This window comes from Acinonyx jubatus, chromosome E4 (genome assembly GCF_027475565.1).
Source record: "Acinonyx jubatus isolate Ajub_Pintada_27869175 chromosome E4, VMU_Ajub_asm_v1.0, whole genome shotgun sequence".
NCBI classification, from domain to species: Eukaryota; Metazoa; Chordata; class Mammalia; order Carnivora; family Felidae; genus Acinonyx; species Acinonyx jubatus.
Genome location: NC_069395.1, coordinates 9,583,441 through 9,590,743, shown reverse-complemented (window position 1 = coordinate 9,590,743; position 7,303 = coordinate 9,583,441).

The window sequence follows — 7,303 nt, the reverse complement described above, 5'->3', positions numbered from 1 at the left end:
CGGTGGTGAGGTAAGAAGGGAGAAGGAAAGGCGTCTAGAAGAAAGGTGACTGAGGCCAAAGCAAATCCAGAGGTGACTGCCTTTGCTGAGAGTGTTCACTGACCTGGGTCTACCTGCAAGTGGCAATCCTGCCTGAGGCCTCAAGCTGTGTAACCAGTTTACAGCCCATCGCCTTCAGTTGTAAAACCAAAACAGAACATGGGGAGGCTATAGCCAGGAGACCCATCCACACTGATGATCATCTTGCCTGGAAGTTCCTACAGGCAGGGACTGTGTTTTATCCGTCTGCCCCTGTTGACTCTGGCATCCTCTATAACGGTGGTGATGCTCACTGCCATTTGCTGAACACCTACCATGCCCTGGGCATGGCATTAAGGAGATTTACATTTTTTAATTTTTAAAAATGTTTATTTATTTATATTCAGAGAGAGAGAGGGGGGCAGACAGAGAGGGATACCAAGAATCCCAAGCAGGGTCCGGACCGTCTGTGCAGATCCCGATGCAGGGTTCGAACTCACGAACTGTGAGATCGTGAGCTGAGCCGAAACCAAGAGTCAGATGCTTCACCACCTGAGCCACCCAAGCACCCCAGGAGATTTACATTTAATTAATGTTCACAGCAGCCCTATGAAGTAGACATTGTCTTCTGTTTATTCTCGTTTGAAAGACACAGAAAATGAAGCTAAGGGACATTGAAACTATACACCAAGTTCTCGTCCAAACTGAGGTTAGAACCCAGGTATGTCTGACTCGACTGCATTAGCTTTTCACTGTACCTCTCCTGGCCTCATGTAGACCCTGGGAGCTGCACACTCTGGTCCCAGCTACCCCTTCTGACTTCCTCAACGCCCATACCCACATCCCCATGTGCTACGTCCTGCCACGCTAAACTTCGCACTGCCCTACCACCATCCTCTCTATCATGCTCATGCTTCGTGAACTTGGATGCCAGTGCAGCTAGTCCTCAGACCACAGTTCAAGTAACGAGAACTTAGAAACTCACCACGGGTGCGGTGTCTCAGGCCCACCCAGATCTACTGAATCAGAATCTGCATTTCATCAAGATCCTCAGGTGGTCTGTATGTATAATTTGAGAGGCACCGGTCTCAACCTGAAATGTCTTTTCTCTTCCTCCTCACCAGACTACCTGTTACCCAGCATCACTTGAGCATTTACAATGTACCAAGCACTGTGCTTACAACTGAGGACACCAAGTCGAATTAAATGTGAGACACAAACTCAAGATGATGAAAATGTATTCATGGAATAAGATGGAGTATCTCATATGCCTCACTGTCTCCAAGCAGCATCGTAATACCAAGAAAAGGCTTGATGATATTTCTGGAAGAAAGTAAAGGCAGAAAGGGAAGGGAGAAAAAGGGAAGGAGGGTGAAATGAGAGAAAGAAGGAATTTCACTAAAGCTATACTTTCTAAAATGGCAACTCAAACAAGATGGTTCCATCAGTGACTTCCCTACTTGAATACATGGATATCCTGTCGAGAGCCCCCAACCCACCAAACTCTCTTCCTCTTTTCATGTGATTCACTTAGAAAATGGTACTATCATTCTAAGTGATTAGCCTAAAAATCTTACATTTATCCTCGACTCTTCCTTCTCCTTTGCTCTTTCTATGAAGCCATTATAAAATCCTGTTATTCTACTCATTCATGTGTCACTTACTCAGTGTCCAGTGTATGTTGTGAGTAGGAGTTCAGGAGTGAAAAGGATCATTTCTGACTGAAGTGCTCACAGTTTTTATGAGTCAGAGGGGTCACAGTGCATGGGCAGACGGAGATCTGAGTGTTGGCCCAGCCACTTACCAACGTGACCTGGAGCTAGTCCCTCATTCTCTTTGTACCACCATTGGCAAAGGAGGTAAGAGTATCACCTCACAGACTCATGTAAGGAACCATTACACATACATGGTTGCCATCATTATCATTGTCATGGGTGGGGGGCGGATTTGGACTGAGCTTAAACAAAAACAGAGAAGTGGAGAGGGTGGAGTCCTGTGGAGGGAATGGTGAGTTGTCCGCTCAGGCCAAGGCCCAGGGTCTGTTGGAAGCAGAGGGAAAGACAGCTAGAAAGGCTGCCTGAGGTGCCCTCCTGGAGCACTTCAACACCAACCGGCGAGATTTGTGGTGAATCTGATGGTAACAAGAAGACGCTGAAAGTTTCTACGACAGGGAGAGTCATGAGGGTTGTTTTCCAAGTTTATTTTTATTTTTAAGATTATTTATTTATTTTGAGAGAGCGAGAAAGCACCAGTGAGGGAGGGCCGGAGAGAGAGGAGGGAGCGAGAAGCCCAGTGTGGAGTCCGATGCGGGTTCAAACCCATGAACCACCAGATCATGACCTGAGCCAAAGCGGGGCACTCAACTGACTGAGCCACCCAGGCTCCCCAGAATTTGTTCCCCCTTGGTGTGTGAATAAGGAGTGGCAAAGACAGAGGAAACTTCAGGCAGAGATGGGGTAGTCAGGAGGAGACACTGGCTTGCAGGGAGAAAGGTGTCAATTCGTTGAGATGAAGAAGATGGCAGTACTTCTGAATGGAAACATCTAGTGGTCAGATGGATGTGCTGGCCTTGAATTGAGGAAATGCTTAGGCTGGAGGCACCAACCTGGGAGAGATCCATGGAAAATAATACAACCAATAGCATGGGTAAATGCCCTGAGGGAGTTCAGCTAGGGTGGGGAGAGACACTTGGGGTGGCGGGGTGGTGGGGAAGCGAGAGGAGTCAGAGAAGCTGGGAGGGCAATCATGATTGCAGAATTGTGGGATTAAAAGAAGGGGAGAGAGTTAAACCCTACAGGGAAGAATTGGGAAAAGGACTCTGCACGTGACAGAGACAGGCATGAGTGCCCTTCAACAGGACAGCTGGGGAACTAGAGCATCCTTCTTCACAGTCTTTGTAGCCCAAGGTAATGTGAGGCTTGTAGGAAAGGCTTGACAGCTACCGGCCACGTGAAGCAGTTGCCGTATCTTGGGGCCGAACGCCTTCTGCAAAGAGTCTATGGCCACGGTCCACTTCATGCTGAGCCTAGCGTGGCCTGGAAGAGAAATCGATTACTCTGACTTGAACTGGTGGTAGGAGGTTGCTCACAGCCAAAGAGCAGAGTCGTCTCTTTAACCCTGAACTCTCAGGGCTTGAGGATTCATTTGCCCTCTTGCCTGTCTTCAGGGCATCGAAGCTAGGTAGAAATCCACGTCCATTTTTACCAGCTCCAGAGGCAACTCCTCGACAATATGTGGTAGTCTGTTCTACAGTTTCCGAAAACCCTTGCCAAGGTCAAATAGAAAATAAGCCCTTGTAACCCAGAGTTTCTAAAAAGCACACTTGACCACCAATAGGAAAAAAGAAAGTCAGAGATCGCCCTGCCTCTGGAAAGCCTGAGCGTGGGGTCAGCAGAGGCTGAGGGAATGGACTGCAAAGGAGGTGCAGAGGCCAGCATCCTGGGGAGTGTGCTCTGGGGCTTGAACTTGGCGAGCTGAGGGTCTCTGTCATGCACGAGACCATCAAAAGCAGGACGCACAAAGGAGCATTTGTGCTGTGCCCCGAGAATAAACTCGAATGAGGTTGTTCACAAGGAATGATTGTCATCAAGGTCTCGCCATTGAAGTTTTTCCCTTTCCTGGTGCCTAGAATGGAATGGATACCCCTGGAGATGGTGTACTGCTCAGAGACAAAGGGCATCACTGAACACCAAGGAGGCACGTTGGGAGGAATGAGCGGGATGGCAAAGAAGGACCGTGCAGAAAGAATTGGGGTCAAAATTTATGCTTGTTGGAGGTAGGGAGACAAAGCTCATAGGTTATGGGAAACAATGTTTTATCATCCTAAAAAGATAATTTTAAACATTCTAACATTTACTGAGCAGCTCCTGGGCGGCAGGCACAAGGCTGGGCCACCGGGCATGATGGTACATTCTCTAGAGGGGTGAAGAGCTTATTGAAGGAGATCGGTGCGAGCGATCCACCTTCCGGAACAGCGCGGAAGGTGCTAAGAGAGGCAGGGAGCTGATGCTAAAGGGGCGGGGACACTCACTGTACCAAGAGAGAAAGAGGAACTTGGAAGAAGAGCACAGAGACATTATGGTGCTTCTGAGGATTTGCCCTCGTGCTACATGGAGTTGTTGGTTGGCATTTGAAGACTGAATATTTGTGGATGAAAATAGTCTCTGCTGAGTGATCTGAAAGGTCCCTGTCATGAGGCAATTGTTGGGCCACAAGCTTGAATGGCCTGGTACAAGGCCAGAGAGGACTTGCCAGCCACTTAGCTTGTGAATGGACCACGCCCATCACCTGGCATTCATGTCCTGGCACAACTTAGCCCTTCTCTTCTCCTTGACATCTGTGTAGTAATTCTATTGTGACTTTTTTTTTTTCCTTTGCAGAGCCAGGGAAATATGGAGTTAATATATGGAGTTAATAAGGTACAGAGCTAATGAAGTAAGGAGTTTATTTTAATGGCAAAATTTATTTAAGTCGCTTTAGAAATTACCTTGGTCCCATATTTATAGAACCATTAAGAGTCTAAAAGGATCCCTTACATTTTTCACACTTTGCTGCTTTTTGTAGTGGAAATGATAAGTCATGGTGACATTCATGATTTTGGAGACTCGTGAAGGTCATGGATAAACTCTTTGAGAATGTCAGGGGTCCAGGTCTGTGAATAATGAGTTGTATTTTACTGGCACTCTGCTGGATACCACGAGGCCTCATTTGTAGTTTGGAAAGAAGGTATACTCTCCTTTACATGCCTTCCCTAGGCTTTGGAGAAGGGTACTCCTGCTCTGCCCTGTTTATGAAGGTTTAGCTTGTGCTACCAGAAGATGATATTATCCACAAAATTGCAGCCTGACAAGTAACTCAAGCCAACAAAGATTAACTAAATTCCCCCCAATTGAGTGCTTTTCTCTTGGTCTATTTCCTGGAACCTAATAACCATGGAAACTCAAACTCTGGCCCCTTCCCCAAAATACCCTCCAAGTACCTCAAACTTAGCATGACGATATACAACCTCAATCTGCTTTCAATTCTGTCTTCTCGTTCTGACTATTAGGATCTAATGTATTTATTGCTGAAGCCAGGAAATTCGGAGTTGGCCAGACTCTCTCTCTCCAACATCTAATCAGTTACCAAGTAAATCGATTTTACCTCTTAAATGACTCTCAAATGCAGCCAGGCCTCTTCTGGCCCCATGGCACGGCCCTAGCTCAGGGCCAAATCATCTGTCATTACAATACCCTGACACCCTGCCTCTAAACTGTCCTTGCCCTATCCTCCAAAAGGATAGAGTAATTTTTCTCAAAATGCAAATTTTGCACTCAATGGCTTCCACTTAAGATCAAGATAGGGTCCTGTCAATAAGCAGTTCCTGGCCAGTGACTCAGATGCCCATGGTCTGCACATAACCCTGAAAAACACTTTGACTGGGAGCTGTTTATCTCCCTGAACATGCTGTGTTCTTTCATACCTCAACGCATTTTGGATTTGCCCAAGTCTTGCCCTACGCTGCCTGAAAACTCCCCCTCTCGGAGAGCTCTATCACTATCTTCAGGATCCGATTCAAATGCCACTACTCCAAGAGAGCCTCCTGTACATCTCTCAATGGCCATCCTATCTGGGCTCCCCCCAGCACAGGACACACGCCACTATTAAAAGCACGTGTCACAGTTCACACTAACAACTTGCTAGCAGGTTTATCTTCGGTGATCCACGGGCTCCCGCTCATCTTTGAATCCTAGCACTTAGCACAATGCTTGGCTCCTGCCAGGAAGTCCGTCAGTGTTTCCTGAATGAAAGGACCAGTGATTGAGATCCGTAGCTACGTGGGAAAATGACAGAAGCACGTCACCAAAGGGCAAAAACCGCTCTTTTGGTAACCATAAAGTGAATCAAGGCGCCAGAAAAGTTAAAACAAGGATGAAGAATGCTCTTGGATCTCAACTGACTTTTACGCATCACATCTGTCCTAGCTAATAAAGACCATCATCCCAGGTGAGTGTTTCACACTTGAGCACCGGATCCTGCCAGTGTTCAATGGCCACAGAAGAAATGCGTAAAGGGAAGCTATTGGCTTTTAAATGTAAAAAAAAAAAAAAGATGCCCCGTAAGAGCAACAGCATTTGCTAACTATTGTTTTCCGTTTGGCACACGAGACCACAATGTCAGATGCACGACTTGGGTCCGACTGCACCCGGTGTCCAATATCCGTGGTGGCGGTTTCCACAGGACAATTAGGGCGAGGCTGTTCTTTGTTTACGCCTTCATTCATTCACAGACAACTGTCAGGTCAGCCCGTTCGTGCTGGGCTCTGGAGAAGCAAAGACAAGAACGGGCCCCTGAGATTCCAGGCTTTCCATCAGGTAGATGGCTTAGTACACACCGGTGTCCCAGACTTGTATCATTAAGCAGTTACTATTTAAATCCAGCCTGGTTCCAAAACCGTTCCCAAGTTCCCCTCGTACTTAGCAGGTCACAGGTTACCTTGGGTAACCTCGGGAAGGCCGCTAAGCACTCTAATCCAGCTAGATGGTCGTGCTAGGCACAACCTGTCTCTAGGATGCAGCTACATTCAAAACGCGGCGTTTAGTTACGGTAAGTCCACCACTGCTCTAATTCCCCAGTGTGTGGGATTTTGTTGAAAGAGCATTTTCTAAGAAGGAAAAGATTTGGACGAAGGCAGGCGATGAGTAAAAAGCTCAGCTCGCGCTACAACCGAAAACTCCTGGCATTTTGGTGACGTGCTGTTGGGGCACGGAAGGTTTCTCTGGGCGCCCTCCCTACACAGGGTGGTGGAAAGAAAAGCTTCCAGAGCAAACCCAGTCGGGCAAAGCCGTAGTAAATCCACCGCCTTTCGAGCCACTCCGGGAGGCCTCCTCAAGGTAGGGTCCTCGGGGAGCTCCAGCCCAACTCCGATCTAACAGACCGCGTTACAAATACCCCACCAGCCCGGGATACAGCTGCTCCCCTGCCCCTCGGCTGCCCCACACCGTCACCGCCGGCTTCCCACCAGGCTCGGGAGCGCGGCGCCCTCCTCGGCCCCACCCGGGCCCGGCCCGACCCCCAGCCCCCAGGCCCACCCGCGCGCCACCTCCCGCAGCCCCGCCCCGCGCCGGCCCCACGTGCAGGGCCCCACCCCGGCGCCCGCGGCCCTTTAAACACCCCCCACCCTACCCATCACCGCCGCCCCCCCCCCCCCCGCCACCCGGACGGCAGCCGGAGAGGGACAAAACTCATGGCGTACAGCCAGTCTCCTCCGCGGATCACGTCCCGGGCCGCCCCGCGCGAGGCGCCC